The sequence below is a fragment of the Pristiophorus japonicus genome, chromosome 23 (assembly GCF_044704955.1).
Source record: "Pristiophorus japonicus isolate sPriJap1 chromosome 23, sPriJap1.hap1, whole genome shotgun sequence".
In the NCBI taxonomy this organism is placed as follows: Eukaryota; Metazoa; Chordata; class Chondrichthyes; family Pristiophoridae; genus Pristiophorus; species Pristiophorus japonicus.
The window spans coordinates 32,996,820-33,015,231 of record NC_091999.1 but is presented as its reverse complement, the minus strand read 5'-3'; positions in this window follow the sequence as shown (position 1 = coordinate 33,015,231).

Sequence of the window (18,412 nt, the reverse complement as noted above, 5' to 3'; positions counted from 1 at the left end):
AGTATCTTATGATGGAACCGTACACGAACTACCACTAAGCATAGTGTCAGTAGATGGCCCCACATTATTCGGCAGAAGCTGGCTGAGAAAAATACGCTGGAACTGGGATGGCATCCGAGCGCTTTCATCCATCGATGACGCCTCATGTGCCCAGGTTCTGAGCAAGTTTCCGTCATTGTTTGAGCTAGGGATCGGAAGTTTCTTGAGGGTGAAGGTGCAGGTCCACTTGATTCCCGGTACATGACCCATCCATCACAAGGCACGGGCAGTAACATATATGATGCGAGAGAAAGTGGAGATCGAGTTAGACAGGCTGCAACGAGAGGGCATCATCGCACTGGTGGAGTTCAACGAGTGGGCCAGTCAGGTTGTTCTGGTTCTCAAGGGTGATGTCATGCTCAGAATTTGTGGGGACTATAAAGTAATGATTAACCATTTTTCGCTGCAGGACCACTACCCACAACCCAAGGCAGACAAACTATTTGTGACACTGGCAGGAGGAAAGACATTCACCAAGTTGGACCTGACCTCGGCCCACATGATGCAGGAGCTGGCGGAATCTTAAAAAGGCCTCACCTGCATCAACACGCAAAGGTCTGTTCATCGACATTAGATGCACGTTTGGAATTCGATCGACCGTGGCTATTTTTCAAAGGGACATGGAGAGTCTGCTAAAGTCGGTGCTGCACATCGTGGTTTTCCAGGATGATATACTGGTCACAGGTCGGGACACCATCGAGCAATTGCAGAACATGGAAGAGGTTCTAAGTCGGCTTGATCATGTGGGTCTCAGGTTGAAACGCTCGAAGTTTGTTTTCCTGGTGCCAAAGGTCGAGTTTTTAGGGAGAAGAATCGTGGCAGATGGCATCAGACCCACTGACACCAAGACGGAGGCCATCAAGAACGTGCCGAAACCACAGAACATGACGAAGCTGTGGTCCTTCCTGGGGCTCCTCATTATTTTGTTAATCTCCTACCCGGGTTGAGCACCTTGCTAGAACCTCTACACATGTGGCAGCGCAAGGGGGATTATTAGGCATGGGGAAAATCAAAAGAGACTGCTTTTGAGGAAGCCCGAAATCTGTTATGTTCCAACAAACTGCTTGTCCTTTATGATCCATGTAAACGTTTAGTGCTAGCTTGCGATGCATCTTTGTACAGGGTCGGGCGTGTGTTACAATAAGCAAACGAATTGGGAACATTGCAACCGGTCGCCTATGCGAGCAGGAGATCGTCCAAGGCCGAAAGGACCTACAGCATGATTGAAAAAGAAGCTCTGGCATGCGTTTACGGGGTGAAAAAATGCACCAGTATCATTTTGGGCTTTAGTTCGAGTTAGAAACTCACCATAAGCCGCTCATATCGCTATTCACAGAGAGCAAAGGTATTAATACAAATGCTTCTGCTCGCATCCAAAGATGGGCGCTCACTCTGTATGCATTTTAATATGTAATTCACCACTGGCCAGGCACAGAGAACTGCGCTGATGCCCTCAGTCGGCTACTTTTCCCACCACTGGGGTGGAAATGGCACAGCCTGCAGACTTGCTCTTGGTGATGGATGCATTTGAAAATGAAAAGTCACCCGTTACGGCCACCAGATGAGGACCTGGACCAGCCAGGATCCTTTACTGTCCCTTGTAAAAACTGTGTCCTCCATGGGAGCTAGTGCTGCTCCCCAGCGGAGATGCATGAAGAGATCAAGCTGTTCCAGCAGCTTAAATACGAAATGTCCATACAGACGGACTGTCTTTTGTGGGTTAATCACGTGGTTTTGCCCAAGAAAGGCAGAGAAATGTTCAAACCTGACCTACATTGTGCCAACCCAGGCATAGTAAAGATGAAAGCTGTAGCCAGACCCCATGTGTGGTGGCCCGATATTGACTCAGATTTGGAGTCTTGCGTGTGCCTATGCACCACTTGCTCATAACTAAGCCGTGCACCCAGGGCACCCAAGTTTGTGGTCATGGCCCTCCAAACCGTGGTCTAGGATCTACGTTGACTTTGCTGGCCCATTTCTAGGCAAAATGTTCTTCGTTCTTGTGGATGTTTATTCTAACTGGATTGAGTGTGTCATAATGTCTGTAAGCACGTCCACTGCCATCCTCGAAAATCTACGAGTCAGTGACAACGGGCCATGCTTCACCAGCGCTGAATTCAAGGAATTCATGACACGTAATGGGATCAAGCACATCTCATCTGCCCCATTCAAGCCCGCATCCAATGGCAAGAGAGAACGTGCAGTCCAAACCATCAAGCAAAGCTTGAAACACATGTCAAAAGGCTCCCTGCAGACCCACCTGTCCCGAGTCCTGCTCAGCCACTGCACCGGACACCATTCTCTCACCGGGGTTCCCCAGCTGAGCTGCTTCAGAAAAGGGTGCTCAAAACAAGGCTTTCTCTCGTTCACCCTGATCTCCATGATCAAGTCGAGGGCAGGCGGCATCAACAAAGCATGTACCGTGATCGCACAGATTTGTCACGCAATATTGGAATCAATGACCCTGTACTTGTATTTAACTATGGACCTGGTCCCAAATAGCTTGCTGGCACTGTCATAGCCAAAGGAGGGAGGAGGGTGTTTCAGGTCAAACTCGCAAATGGAATAACTTGCAGAAAGCATTTGGACCAAACCAAACTGCGATTCACAGACAGCCACTAGCAACCAATTTCGACCATCCGACACACACACAAGTGGCAACCAACATCATGGTTGACCACGAAGCTGAACTCATCATCCCCAGCAGCCCAGGAAGGTCAGCTGCGCAGCAGCCAAGCGAAGAACCAACCAACTCACCTGCACCTGCATTTGAACTGAGACGATCGACTCGGGAGTGAAAAGCCCCAGATCGCCTCAACTTGCAAATAAGTGTACTATTGACTTTGGGAGGGAGTGATGTTATGTATACAACCCTATGTAATCAGAATTCTACCACCACCACAGGGCATATCTGTTGGAGTCCCAAGGGATCCCAGCCTCCCTTGGGAGCACTGTATATAAGCAGACATTACATGTTGTACGTGCACTCTGAAGTTACACTCACGTCTACAGTACTCAATCACGTTACGTTTTCTGGACTTAACAGGTTAAATATTGAATAAAGCTCCCTCTATACTGTTGCATCAAACGTTTCCAGTGCAAGTACAGCACAGGTTAGACACAGACTTCATCTCCCTCTAACTTGTCCCAGCTATTCCAGGGCAGATACACCATCTGTCAGATGTCGATAAAATCTCCCTCTATACTGTTCCAGTGGATATTCGCGGGGCAGGTGTAGCACAGGTGAGATACAGAGTAAATCTCCCTCTACACTGTCCCATCTAACACTCCCAGGACAGATATAGCATGGGTTAGAGACAGAGTAAAGTTTCCTCTACACTGTCTCATGAACCATTCCCTGGGCAGGTACAACCAAGCTCATGGTCGACAGGGCTGTAGGAATACCCGCACTCCTGTATGGCTCAGAGGCATGGACAATGTGCAGTAGACATTTTTTCTCGCTGGAGATATATCACCAATGATGTCTCCACAAAATCCTACAAATCACCTGGCAGTACAGGCACACCAACATCAGCGTCCTCGTCCAGGCTAACGTACCCAGCATTGAAGCACTGTCCACACTTGATTAGCTCCGCTACGCAGACCACATAGTTCGCATGCCAGACACGAGACTCGCAAAGCAAGTGCTCTATGCGGAGCTTCTTCACGGAAAATGAGCCAAAGGTGGGCAGCGGAAACGTTACAAGGACACCCTCAAAGCCTCCCTGATAAAGTGCGAGATCCCCACTGACATCTGGGAGTCCCTGGCCAAAGACCACCCCAAGTGGAGGAAGTGCATCCGGGAGTCTCATCGCCAAGAGCATGCAGAAAACAAGTGCAGGCAGTGGAAAGAGCGTGCTGCAAAGCAGTCCCAGCCACCCCTTCCTTCAACGACTATCTGTCCCACCTGTGACAGAGTATGTGGCTTTCGTATTAGACTGTTCAGCCACCAAATAATTCACTTCAGGTGTGGAAGCAAGTCTTCCTTGATTCCGAGGGACTGCCTATGATGATGATGATGATGATGATGACAACACAGGTTAGATGCAGAGTAAAGCTCCCTCTACAATGTCTCACCAGACATTCCCAGGCAGATACAGCTTTGGTTATTGAAGGTTAAATCTCCCTCTAGCCTGTCCCAAACACTCCCAGGGTAGCTACAGCATCGGTTAGATACAGAGTTAATCTCCCTCTACACTGTGCCATCAAACACTCGCTCAATAGGCACAGCATGGGTTAGTCAGAGAGTAAAGCTGCCCATAGACTGATCCATCAAACACTCCAATCGCAGTTACGGCATGGGTTACATATAGAGTACAACTCCTGCGACATTGTCCCATCAAACACTCCCAGCGCAGGTACAGCACAAGTTACATCCACTGTAAAGCTCCCCCGACACTGTCCATCAAACACTTCCAGGACAGGTAAAGCACGGGTTAGATACAGAGTAAATCTCCCTCTACACCGTCCCATCAAACACACCCAGGGGAGGAACAACACGGGTTAGATACTGAATAAAGTTCACCCTACACTCTCCTATCAATCACTCCGTGGAAAGATGCAGCATAGATTAGATAAGAGAGAAAAGCTTGCTTTCCACTATCGCATCAATAACTGCCAGAGCAGGTACAGCATGGGTTAGACAGAAAGGTTTAGGCTGGGTTTTCCAGAACTTGGGGCCTGGACAACAGAAGGCACAGCCACCAATTATAATCAGGGATGCTCAGGAAGACAGATATTTCATGGGCGGGGTGGGGGGGGCGGGGCTGGTGGCGGTGTGGTGCTGGTTGGGGCTGGAGGAGTTTCCAGAGCTCGGGAGGTGCGAGGCCATGGAGAGTTTTGGAAATAAGTATTACAATTTTGAAATCAAGCCGTTGCTGAACCAGAATCCAATGTAGTTCAGCGAGCACAGGGCTGATGGATGAGCTGGACTTGGTGAGAGTAAGGACACGGGCAACCGATTTTTGGATCAACTCAAGTTTATGCAGATGAGAATGTGGCAGGAGTGCGTTGGTATCGTCAAGTCCAGAAGTAACAAAGGCAGGGATGAGGGGTCAGCAGCGGATGAGCTGAGGCAAGGGCGATGTTACAGAGGTGGAAATATGTATTCTTAATTATGCTGTGGATATCTGGTCAAAATCATACTTCAGGGTTAAGTATGGCACCAAGGTTGCAAACAGTCCGGTTCAGGCACAGACACAAGTTGGGGAGAAGGATTGAGTCGGTGGCCAGGGAACTGAGTTTGTGGCAATGAAAATTACAAATTCAGAATATTTCACAGGCTATCACGTGCAAATGTGTGGATGCATTTTAAAATTCAATCGGTTCCAAAACCAGGTTACAGAAAGTAACGGATTTCAAATCTTATGCAAGGCAGTTCAATAAAGGGGCGGTTCAAAGGATTTCAGCTGAGTTTAAAGTAAGACACTGCAGTTAAGTCTACTACAACTACAACTCGTGTACTCAAACGGAACAAGTTTGTGGTTTGATATAATAGAAGGTGAACTCGGTGAGAAGTGATGTAAGTGAGATTAAGGAATAGCCCTAAAATGGAACAGTCGGGAACAGAACATCAATTAGTCTCCTCTGATCATGGAGGAATCAAATATTCGACACACTGTGTTAGAAACGAAGATAATTTGTTCAACATTTATACAAGATATTAATCTCCAGCCCATATATAGGGGTTATTAAGATAATCAGAAACAAACATGAGCTGCCAAAATGAATATGGTTCAGTGCCAAAGCAATCCCAGTAAATCCTGTTCTATTTACAAATGCAGCTTTTCTCCTCAGACCATTTAAAACTGAGATGAGGAGGAATTTCTTCTCTCAGAGGGTTGTGATCTGTGGAATTCTCTGCCCCAGAGAGCTGTGGAGGCTTGGTCATTGAATATATTTGAAGGTGAGGTAGACAGGTTGAACAGAGGTGCTCACACTTAGGAAAGCTTTGGATTGAGTCAAGGAACAGAGTGGTTCTGCTCACACAATCAGAGAATGGTTACAGCACGGAAGGCCATTCGGCCCGTCAAGCCCTTGCCGGCTCCCAGCTGCTCCCATTGCCCGCCCTTTCCCCCGGTCCTGCAAATGTTTTCTTTCAGATACTTATCCAATTCCCTTTTGAAAGCTGTGATTGAGTCTGCCTCCACTAACCTTTCAGGCCGTGCATTCCAGATCCGAACGACTCACTGCATAAAATATATTTTTCTTACACTGTCTTTGGTTCTTCTGCTCATCCACCTTAAATCCGTCTCCTCTGGTTCTCGACCATTCCACCAATGTGAACACTATCTCTCAATCTACTCTGTCTGGACCCCTCATGATTTTGAACACCTGTATCAATTCTCCTCTCAACCTTCTCTGCTCCAAGGAGAGCAACCCCAGCTTCTCCAGTCAATCCACGGAACTGAAGTCCCTCATCTCGTGAATCATTCTTGTCAATCTTTTCTGCAGCCTCTCTAAGGCCTTCACATCCTAATGTGCGATGCCCAGAATTGGACACAATGCTCCAGTTGAGGCCGAACCAGTGTTTTACAAAGGTTCATCATAACCTCCTTGCTTTTGTACTCTGTGATGCCCAGGATCCTGCAAGCTTTTTTAACTGCTTTCCCATCCTGTCCTGCCACCTTCAGCGATTTGTGCACATATACCCGCAGGTCTCACTGTTCATGCAGCCTTTTTAGGATTGTACCCTTTAGTTTATATTGTCTCTCCTCGTTCATTTAATCATGCTTTTCTAATTGTATTTTTCAACTCAGATTCACAGCCTCATTTTATTTCTTCCTCTGAGCCTCTCAACTTAAAGTGGCAGTGTAATGTTGGCGAGTGGTGATTGATTGCCTTGGGAACCAACAGGAAGAGAGGTCAGAGGCCGGAGGGCCCAGGGAGCAGCGTGTTCTGCAACAAATCGCGGAGCTTGAGTGGTGGATCCTGAGACGGCCTGTCAGGTGAGTCTGTGTGAACCCTGTTAAACTATTCATCTTTTAAAAGTTAAATCGAGATTCCATTTGTCAACAAAAACAGTTTAACATTTGTCAGTATTTTGTTTTCCTGGAGTTCCTATTATGAGTTTCAGTCACTTCAGTGCCAAGTGGACCAGGTGTTTAAAGGTCATGCATTTCCCTCTTTCCATGTCGCTGTGAGTTAAAGGGACAGAGATTGATTTTCTCTCATTATGCATGCGCAGTAGTAAACGTAACATCCTTACTGTGGAAGTGAGTTACATTCTGTGCTGGGCGAGATGGCTGGTGGCATCAGCCTTTAAAATACACATTCTCATGTTCAAATCTCTCCAGGGTCTCACCCTTCCCTATCTCTGTAACCTCCTCCAGCCCACCAACACTCTTAATAGTTTGTTTTCTTTGGAACAGAGGAGGCTGAGGGCAGATGTCAATGAGGTGCATAAAATTATGAGGGCCTAGATAGAGTGGAGAGGAAGGACCTATTTCCATTCGCAGAGGGATCAACCACCAGCAGATACTTTTAACCAGTATTTAGCAAGCCCAACAAGAGAGGGGGAAGTTCTGGACTTAGTATTAGGGACTGAAGCTGAGCAGGTGGAAGGGGTATCAGTGGGAGAGCATTTTGGTGCTCGTGATCGTAATTCAGTTAAATTTAGTGTAGTTATGGAAAAGGACAAACATTGACCAGGAATAAAAGTTCGCAATTGGGGAAAAGCCAATTTTACTAAACTGAGATGTGGTTTAGCCAAAGTGGACTGGAAACAGCTACTTGAAATGGTGAGAGATTGGGAAATGTTGGTGTTCAGAGGGACCGTTGTGTCCTTGTACACGAATCACTGAAAGTTAACATGCAGGCACAGCAAGCAATTAAGAAAACAAATGGTATGTTGGACTTTATTACAAGAGGAGTTGAGGATAATAGTAAACATAAGAAAAGGAACATAAGAAATAGGAACTGGAGTAGGCCATACCCCTCGAGCCTGCTCCGCCATTCAATAAGATCATGACTGATCTGATCATAGACTCAGCTCCACTTGACCGCCCGCTCTCCATAACCCCTTATCCCCTTATCATTTAAGAAACTATTTCTGTCTTAAATGTATTAAATATCCCAGCTTCCACAGCTCTCTGAGGCAGCGAGTTCGACAGATTTACAACCCTCTGAGAGAAGAAATTCCTCCTCATCTGTTTTAAATGGGCGGCCTCTTCTTCTGAGATCATGCCCTCTAGTTCGAGTCTCCCCCCATCAGTGGAAACATCAGCTTTGCATCCACCTTGTCAAGCCCCCTTATAATCTTATATGTTTGGATAAGATCACCTCTCATTCTTCTTAATTCCAATGAGTCGAGGCCCAAACTACTCAACCTTTCCTCTTTAGTCAACCTGCTGATCCCTTATAACAACCGAGTGAACCTTCGCTGAACTGCCTCCAAAGCAATTATATCCTTTCGTAAATATGGAAAACAAAACTGCATGCAATATTCCAGGTGTGGCCTCACCAAAACCTTATATAGCTGGAGCAAGTCTTCCCAACTTTTAGACTCCATCCCCTTTGCAAAAAACGTCAAGATACCATTGGCCTTCCTGATCACTTGCTGTACCTGCATACTATCCTTTTGTGCTTCGTGCACAAGTAACCCCAGGGCCTGCTCTACTGCGGCACTTTGCAATCTTTCTCCATTTAAATAATAACTTGCTCCTAGACATCTTACTGCAATTATATAGGACCCTGTTGAGACTACACCTGGAGTATTGTGTACAGTTTTGATTGCTTACCTCAGGTAGGACGTACTTACTATTGAGGATGGCAACGAAGGTTCACCAAACTGATTCCTGGGATGGGGGATTGTCCTGTGAGGAGAGATTGAGTAGACTAAGCCTATATTCTGGACAGGATAGTAGAATGAGCGGTGATCTCATTTTAAAACATACAAAATTCTTACAGGGCTTGACAGTGCAGATCAGAGATGTCAAACATGCGGCCCGCGGGACAGACATGGTCCCGCAAGCCTCTTCCTCCGGCCGCCACGTGTTTTAATTTATATGACCCCTCCCCCCCAGCCCCGATCTTTTGCTTGCTGACTGGAATACAACCTGAATTTGTCGGCCAGCATGGAACAGGAGGAGGGCGGCGGAGGCATGGGGAAGGTCAGTCGGTGTCCACGGGGAGCAATTATGTGACAACGAGGGCACTCACATGGATTGTCAATGGGAGATAAGCTTTGAGTGAGGCAGTGAGTGGATAAATACCAAGAGAGAGTGGGAGGAGTGTCGCTGGAACTCCCGGTGATTTAACAGGTGATGGGGGTTAGTGCAGGGTAGATAGTGAGGGGATTGTGTTTCTACATTTCTACCCCATCCTCGGCCCCAGCGAGGCGCTGATTTTGAAATTCTCAGCCTCCTGTTCAAACTCCAAGATGGCCCTGCCCCTCCCTATCTCTCTAACCTTCTCCAGCCCCTACACCCCTCCCTCTCTCTGTAACCTCCTCCAGCACCTACACCCCTCCCTATCTCTGTAACCTCCTCCAGTCCCTACACGCCTCCCTATCTCTGTAAACTTCCCCAGCCACTACACCCCTCCCTATCTCTGTAACCTTCTCCAGCCACTACAGCCCTCCTTATCTCTGTAACCTCCTCCAGTCCCTACACCCCTCCCTATCTCTGTAACCTTCTCCAGCCCCTACACCCCTCCCGCTCTCTGTAACCTCCTCCAGCCCCTACACCCCTCCCTATCTCTGTAACCTCCTCCAGCCCCTACAACCCTCCCTCTCTCTGTAACCTTCTACAGCCACTACACCCCTCCCTAACTCTGTAACCTCCTCCAGTCCCTACACCCCTCCCAATCTCTGTAACCTCCTTCAGCCCCTACACCTCTCCCTATCTCTGTAACCTCCTCCAGTCCCTACACCCCTCCCTATCTCTGTAACATCCTCCAGTCCCTACAACCATCCCTATCTCTGTAACCTCCTCCAGCCCGTACACCTCTCCCTATCTCCGTAACCTCCTCCAGCCCTACACCCCTCCCTATCTCTCGAACCTCTCGAGCCCCTATAGCTCTCCCTATCTCTCTAACATTGTTCGGGTTAACTTCAAACCACCACTAGGATTCTGTTAGCCTTAAAGTAAATGCAGGTTTTATTAATACAAGCCGGCAGGGGAGCAATCCTTGATGGACTGCTCGAAGATAGAGCCAGAGACATATTACTTTATACAGTTTCAGATTATAGCATTAAGTAATTACGCAAGTTACAACTAATACATGCTGATTGATTAATACATGATTGATTGGAAGAGCGCTTCCTCCAATCTGCCTTCTATATGCCTTAATTGGCAATTCCAAATACCTGTTGTTATGATTCTTTCATTTAACTCTTATTTTGTTATACAATTCAAATTCTATGTTATCTGCATCCGTGCCCAGCTCCCAAGGCCTTTGGTCTATGGATTGGAACATCTGCTCCTCTGTGGAAGGCATCCAACACATGCTTCCCACAGTCTGAAAAACAGGCTGTGGGTTCCATTTTAAAAACCTGTTAACTCCATTTTAAAACATCGCAATTATTATTATTAATTGTAATTACCATTTGTAATCTGCCCTTTCAGTCCTCCTGTTGGTCCCTGATTATTTCTAAATAATCAGCTGACCACACATATGTTCTGAACCATCTGCTGGGAATGGTGATATCAAGTCCATATCCCTGGGATCGTTCGTAGTTCCATCTTTTGCGGAGTCTTTAGATACTACCCCTGACCATTTCCCTGGGATATTGGCACGCCACTTATATTTCTTTTTGTACATACAGTGCATAAGCTCGGGGGTCTTGGTTGTTTCCCTAACGAGTTACAAAGTCACTCGCCTCCCTATCATGGCTACATTACATAATTTACAAGGCTGTTTGCTGTTCGGCTAGATCCACGTGGTTGTATAACTCTCTGTTCTTGCACATCAGATATAGTTGGATCACGATACATATCCCTTCCACTACCATTATTACCACAATTGAATGCCACATCAATTTGAGGACTGCGTAGGCTTTAGGTGATCAGCCCTTAAAAATACCCCACCAAGAACAACAATTACCTTTCCCTGCCTTATCCTGTCCTGATTCCTATGTCTCCCGCCTCCGTTTCGTTGATCAGGCGATAGGATTGGGACACTCACGACTCAGATCAGGTATTCATGCCGCCTTTTTGTTTGATTAACCCGCTTTGGATCGAGCAAATGCTTTCTGCGTTCTTGGTTACGGGTCTTGGCCAATCTCTTCATTCTGCGTCTCTTGTATCTGCCTGTACAGTCTCCCAGTAGCATCAACACCACTATCAGCTGCACTAGGACTAACACATGGGATATATTTCTAATCCCGATCTTATAACTTTGCTCGGGTAAGCCTCGCCTGTCTTTGCACTTGTTACATAACATCACCAACCAACTCAAGGCTATTTCTATCTGTACTGCCACTAGGGTATGGGAAAGGATCCTTATCCAGGGGTGTATAATCTCAAGTACCAAGGCGGGTTTTTCAGCTTATCCTTTATTTCACTGTCCAGTTCTTCAGCTTTCTCCTTCAGCTCTTAATATCTTTTAATGTTATTTCTTGAGCTAGTTAAATCTTCAAGTAACAGGGGAATTGATTGTGCTTGCTCTTCCATGTAAACATCAATATCTTGCTTAATCTCATCGTTTATATTTCATGTCACTGTCTTCCTGGCATGTCATGCCTGCTCTTCCCGCTGCCACCGACAATCTTGGAGTAACGTAAGTTCCCAGGCTAGTTACCACACAATATTCTCCTTGCCCTTGATAGGTGTAATGTAGGTTCGGGCAGGGTTTATTCCAATGACGCATCCTTCCGTAGTATTGTCAAACCCGCATCTATCCTGCTCCCATCTCCCACTGTGCGAGGACCTATAGTTACGCTTCCTCCTCTCTGGCACACGGATAACGATATTCCCCTTATATTTCCATTCTTTTTGATCTCATACTGGTCCATCGCGGATGTACTCTTCCCCTCGTATCATGCTTGTTTCCCCTCACATACTCCTGCAACCGCATACACATTTGTCATTCCTTTCAAAAAGAGCCACATTACAGCAAAAGTCTAAAGGGACAAAGTGTGTTAAAAAGACAAGCCTGAAGGCTCTGTGCCTCAATGCGAGGAGTATTCGTAATAAGGTGAATTAATTAACTGCACAAGCAGCAATTAATGAATATGATATAATTGGCACCACGGAGACATGGCTGTCCTAAGGCTGTGTCCTCTGGTTCTGGACTTCCCAAACATCGGAAACAAGCTACCCGCATCTAACCTGTCCCGTCCCGCCAGAATCTTTATGTTTCTATGAAATCCCCTCTCATCCTTCCAAACCCCATTGTATAAAAAAACAGTTAATCCAGTCTCTCCTCATATGACAGTCCAGCCATCCCGGGAATCAATCTGGTTAACCTTCGCTGCACTCCCTCAATAGCAAGAACGTCCTCTATCAGATTAGGAGACCAAAACTAAACACAATATTCCAGGTGAGGCCTCACCAATGCCCTGTACGACTGCAGTAAGAATCTGTTGAATCTGCATTTTACTGTAATTCTATCGCATTCTGAACCGGTAAAGAAATGGAATCGTGAAATGTATCTGTGTCTCTCAGTCTCTGTCTCACTCTCTACCTCTGTCTCTTTAGAGATCTGTGCATTTGTTTGCGTGTATGAGACTTTGTCTCCCTCACTCTGCCTCGCTCTGACTCACTCTGTCTCTCCCTGTTTCTCTGTTTGTCTCGGTCTCTCAATCTGCCCGTGTCTTTCTCACAGTGTCCAGTTCTGTTGCAATGGGATTCTCTCAGTCTCTCTGTCTGACTGTCTCTCTCTTTCCCATTATTACTGTCTGTCTATGTCTCTGCCTGCCTGTCTCTCTTTGCCTGTCTCTGTTCGACCCTGTCTCTAACTTGTTGAGTATTTCCATCATTTTCTGTTTTTATCTCTGTCTCTCTCTCTCTCTATCTTCTCTCTCACTACTATCTCTATCTCTTTCTTTGTCGCTTTCTTTTTCCATGTCTTTGTCTTTGTTTCTGGTTTTCCATTACTACATGCCTCCCTCTCTTTATGGAGCACACACACAAACATCTCTGTGTATGTGTGTGTTTGAGTCTTTGTCTCACTCAGTCTGCCGATTCCTCTCAGTCTCACACTTGCTCTCTCTCTCTATTTCTCTAGCTCGCTGTCTGTCTCTCCCTGTTTCTCTTTTTGTGTCTGTCTCTCAATGTGTCTGTCTCTTTCTCATGGTGTCCAGTTCTTTTCACAGCGCGATTCCTGCTGTCTCAAAATCTACACCCGTCAGTCCCTCGTTAGTATAGTCGTGAGTATCCCCACCTGTCATGCGGGAGGAACCATTTTCGAAATGTAGAATTGTACTTCTGTTCGTCGGTATAGATTCATATTAAAAGTTCCAGAGCTACATAGAAGAGTAAAAATACAGCAAGAGGAGATTGGCACTTCCAGATTTTTAGGAAACGGAGACTTTTTCAGGACTCTGCGGCGTTCTGTTGCAGAGAGATGATTGATTGAGTTTTGTCTGAGTAACATTTAAAGAGGCAGCAATCCAGTAGTCGTGCCTGGGTGATTAAGGCGATGGAGCAAGAAACCCATTGGGGTTTCACCGCGCAGGTTCGATCCTGCTGACTACTGATTCCAGCATTTTTCATTCCATTTCACAATTTAACCAGATCCCTGCAAAACGGATCCTGAGTTCGGTGGAATAACGTCCTTCAACACTGACATTTTTTTCTCATGTTCATTAATTTGCAATATTCACAATACATACGGATAGAAAAACGGAAAAATCAGCCAAATTCGCGACAGTGATTCAGCCTGTCGATCCTTCTTTATGTCTAAGGCACTCTGTGTATGTCCATTGGTGCGTGTATATTTTTGGTTATGTGTGTGTGTGTGTGTCTCTGTGTCAGTCTATCTGTATGTATGTCACTGTGTATGTGCAACTGTCTGTGGATATCATCACCATGAATTTGGTATGAACTGGATCTTTTTAAAAAGACTTGGGGAAAATAATACAGTTGTGACATTTGATATCGTCTTTGGTTCAGCGGCAGTATTTTCGACTTCAAGTCCCACTCCTGAGACTTGAGCATATAATCTTGGCTGACACTCAAGTGCAGTCCTTGCAGAATTTTACATTGTTGAAGCTGTTGACTTTGGGATGAAAGGTTAAAATGAAGCTCCGTCTGCTCTCTCCGGTGAATGTGAAAGTTCCCACAGTATTATTCGAAAAAGAGTAGTGAGTTGCCCCGTGTCATTTTTATATAAATATTCTGAAATGCTCACTGAAAACCTGAGTGTATGCGTGTGTCTGTGAGGGTGGCGCTCAAGCCAAGATTCTCACAGAGACAGAATGTGAAGGTTCACAAGTCCAGAATGGCCGAATGTGTAAGTCGTTGCATTTAGGATCTAATGGGTTTGTTTCCGCGTGGTTTCGAACCCCACTCCTGGTAACTCTTGAATTTTGCACTGATTTTCTCCCATTCTGCTCAGTGTTACCCGAATGCCTTCTGTTGAATCAGTAACACTGTCACACTCTCAACTGACAAAGAAATGGGATTGTGGAATGTATCTGTGCCTCTCACTCTCTGTCTTTAGAGAGGCCTGTATATCTTTATGTGTTTGAGTCTCTGTCACTCTCTGACTCACTCTGTCTGAGGACCTACAAGCTGAATTCAGGGAGCTCGGATTTAAATTAAAAAGTAGGACCTCAAAGGTTGCAAACTCAGGATTGCAACCAGTGCCACCTGCTAGTGCGAGCAGGAATCGCAGGATAGCTCAAGTGAATACGTGGCTTGAAATGTGGTGCAGATGGGAGGGATTCAATTCCTGGGACTTTGGAACCAGTTCTGGGGGAGGTGGGACCAGATCTAAACCGGAAGGTCTGCACCTGGGCAGGACCAGAAACAATGTCCAAGGGGGAGTGTTTGATAGCGTTGTTGGGGAGGGTTTAAAGCAGGGCGACAGGAGATAGAGGGAAGTAGAATGGGCGCAGAACAAAAGATTAAAAGTAAAGGTGGAGGGCAGAGAAACCCACGGCAAAAATCAAATAGGGCCACTTTACAGCAAAATTCTAAAGGGTCAAAATGTATTAAAATAACAAGCCTGAAGGCTCTGTGCCTCATTGCGAGAAGTATTCGTAATAAGGCGGATGAATTAACTGCACAAGCAGCAATTACTGAATATGATAAAATTGGCATGACGGAGACATAGCTCCAGGGTGACCAAGGCTGGGAATTCAACATTCAGGAAGCATAGACAGAAATGGAAAGGTGTTGGCGAAGTGTTGCTGGTTAAAGCGGAAATTAAGGCAATAGTAAGGAACGACATTAGCTTGGATGATGTGGAACATGTGTGGGTGGTGCTGCGGAATACCAAAGGGAAGAAAACGCTCGAGGAGTTGTGTACAGATCAGCAAACAGTAGCAGTGAGGTTGGGTACAGCATCAAACAAGAAATAAGGGATGCGTGCCATAAAGATACAGCAGTTATCAAGGGCGACCTTGCTCTACATGTAGATTGGGCTAACCAAACAGGAAGCAATACGGTGGAGGAGGATTTCCTCGAGCGTATTAGGGATGGTTTTCTCGACCAAGATGTCAAGGGACCATCGAGAGGGCTGGCCATCCTCGACTGGGTGGTGTGAAATGAGAAAGGACAAATTAGCAATCTTGTTGTGCGAGGCCCCTTGGGAAGAGTGACCATAATAAGGTAGAATTCTTTATTAAGGTGGCAAGTGACACAGTTAATTCAAAGACTTGGGTCCTGAACTTAAGGAAAAGTAACTTCGATGGTATGAGACGTGAATTGGCTAGAATAGACTGGCGAATGATACTTAAAGGGTTGACGGTGGATAGGCCATGGCAAACATTTAAAGATCACGTAGACGAACTGCAACAATTGTATTTCCCTGTCTGGAGTAAAAATAAAACGGGGAAGGTGGCTCAACCGGAGCTAACAAGGGAAATTAAGGATAGTGTTAAATGCAAGGAAGAGGCATATCAGTTGGCAAGAAAAAGCTGCAACCTGAGGACTGGGAGACATTTAGAATTCAGCAGAGGAGGACAAAGGGTTTAATTAGGAGGTGGAAAATAGATAATGAGAGGAAGTTTGTTGGAAACATAATAAAGTTCTATAGATATGTGAAGACAAAAAGATTAGAGAAGGCAAACGTCGGTCCCTTGCAGTCAGATTCAGGTGAATTTATAATGGGGAACAAAGAAATGGTAGACCAGTTGAACAATTACCTTGGTTCTGTCTTCACGAAGGAAGACACGCATAACCTTCCAGAAATACGAGGGTACCGAGGACCTAGCGAGAAGGAGGAACTGAAGGAAATCCTTATCAGTCAGGTAATTGTGTTAGGGAAATTGATGGGATTGAAGACCGCTAAATCCCCGGGGCCTGATCGTCTTCATTGGAAAGTACTTAAGGAAGTGTCCCTAGAAATAGCGGATTCATTGGTGATCATTTTCCAACAGTCCATGGACTCTAGATCAGTTCGTATGGACTGGAGATTAGTTAATGTAACACCACATTTTAAAAAAGGAGGGAGATATAAAATGGATAATTATAGACCGGTTAGCTTGATATCAGTAGTGGGGAAAATGTAGGAATCAATTATTAAAGATGAAATAGCAGTGCATTTGGAAAGCAGTGACAGGATCGGTCCAAGCTGCATGAACTTCTGAAAGGGAAATCAAGCTTGACAAATCTTCTGGAATTTATTGAGGAAGTAACTAGTATAGTGGACAAGGGGAACCAGTGGATGTGGTGTATTTGGCCTTTCAAAAGGCTTTCAACAAGGTCCCACACACGTATTGGTGTGCAAAACTAAAGCACATGGTATTAGGGGTAATGTACTGACATGGATAGATAACTGTTTGGCAGACAGGAAGCAGAGAGTCGGGATAAACGGGTCCTTTTCAGAAAAGCAGGCAGTGACTAGTGGGGTGACACAGGGCTCAGTGCTGGGACCCCAGCTATTTACAATATACATTAATGATTTAGAAGAAGGAATTGAGTGTAATATCTTCAAGTTTGCAGATAATACAAACCGGGTGGCGGCGTGAGCTGTGAGGAGGATGCTAAGAGGCTGCAGGGTGGCTTGGAGAGGTTAGGTGAGTGGGCAAATTCATGGCAGATGCAGATTAATGTGGATAAATGTGAGGTTATCCACTTTGGTGGCAAAAACAGGAAGGCAGAATATTATCTGTATGGCGGCAGATTAGGAAAAGGGGAGGTGCAATGGGAGCTGCGTGTCGCTCGGTCTCTGCATCTCTCTCTCTTCAGAGAGCTGTATCTGTGTTTGAATGTTTGATGCTTTGTCTCTCTCAGCCTGACTCACTCTGTCTGTCCCTGTTTCTCTGTTTGTCTCTGTCTCTCAATCTGTCTCTTTCTCACGGTGCCCACGTCTGTTCCAATGCGATTCTCTCAGACTCTTTGTCTGACTGGCTCTCTCTTTGCCATCATTTCGGTCTGTCCATGTCTTTGCCTGTCTCTGTTAGTCCCTGTCTCTAACCTGCTGAGTATTTCCATCATTTTCTCTTTTAGTCTCTATCTCTCATTCTCGATAAGTCCCTCTCCTTGTCACTATCTTTATCATGGTCTTTCTCTCACTCTTTCCCTCTCTCTCTTAATAGATCACACACACACATCTCTGTATATGTATGTATTTGAGTCTTTTTCTCACTTAGTCTGCCTCTCCTTCTCAGTCTCACACTATCTGTCTCTCGTTGTCTCTATCTCGCTGTCTGCCTCTCCCTGTTTGTCGGTTTGTCTCTGTCTCTAAATGTGTCTGTCGACTTCTCATGTTATCCAGTTCTGTTCACAGCTCGATTCCTGCTCTGACAGTGAAGGTACCGGTCAGTTCCTCGTTAGTACAGTGGTGAGTATCTCCGCCTGGTACGTGGGAGACCGGGGTCCAATTGCCCGACGGGGAGGCAGTTGTTTCAAAATGTTGAATTTTACTTCTGTTTCTTGGTAGAGATTCATATTAAAAATTCCAGAGCAATATAGAACTGTAAAAATACAGGTGGAAGAGATTGCCTGTTCCAGATTTTTAGCAAACGGAGTCTTTTTCAGGATTCGTTGGCCGTCTGCTGCACCGAGATGGATGACTGAGTTTTTTCTTAGTAACGTTTAACAAAGCAGCGACACAGTGGTAGTGGCCGAGTGGTTAAGGCGATGGACTAGAAATACGTTGGGTTATACCGCGCAGGTTCGAATCCTGCCGACTCCGATTCTCAGCATTTTTCATTCCATTTCACAATTTAACCAGTTCTCTGCCAAACTGATTCTGAGATTGATGGAATAACGTCCCACACCTTTCAACACTGAAATTTTTTTCTCGTTTTTATTAATCTGCA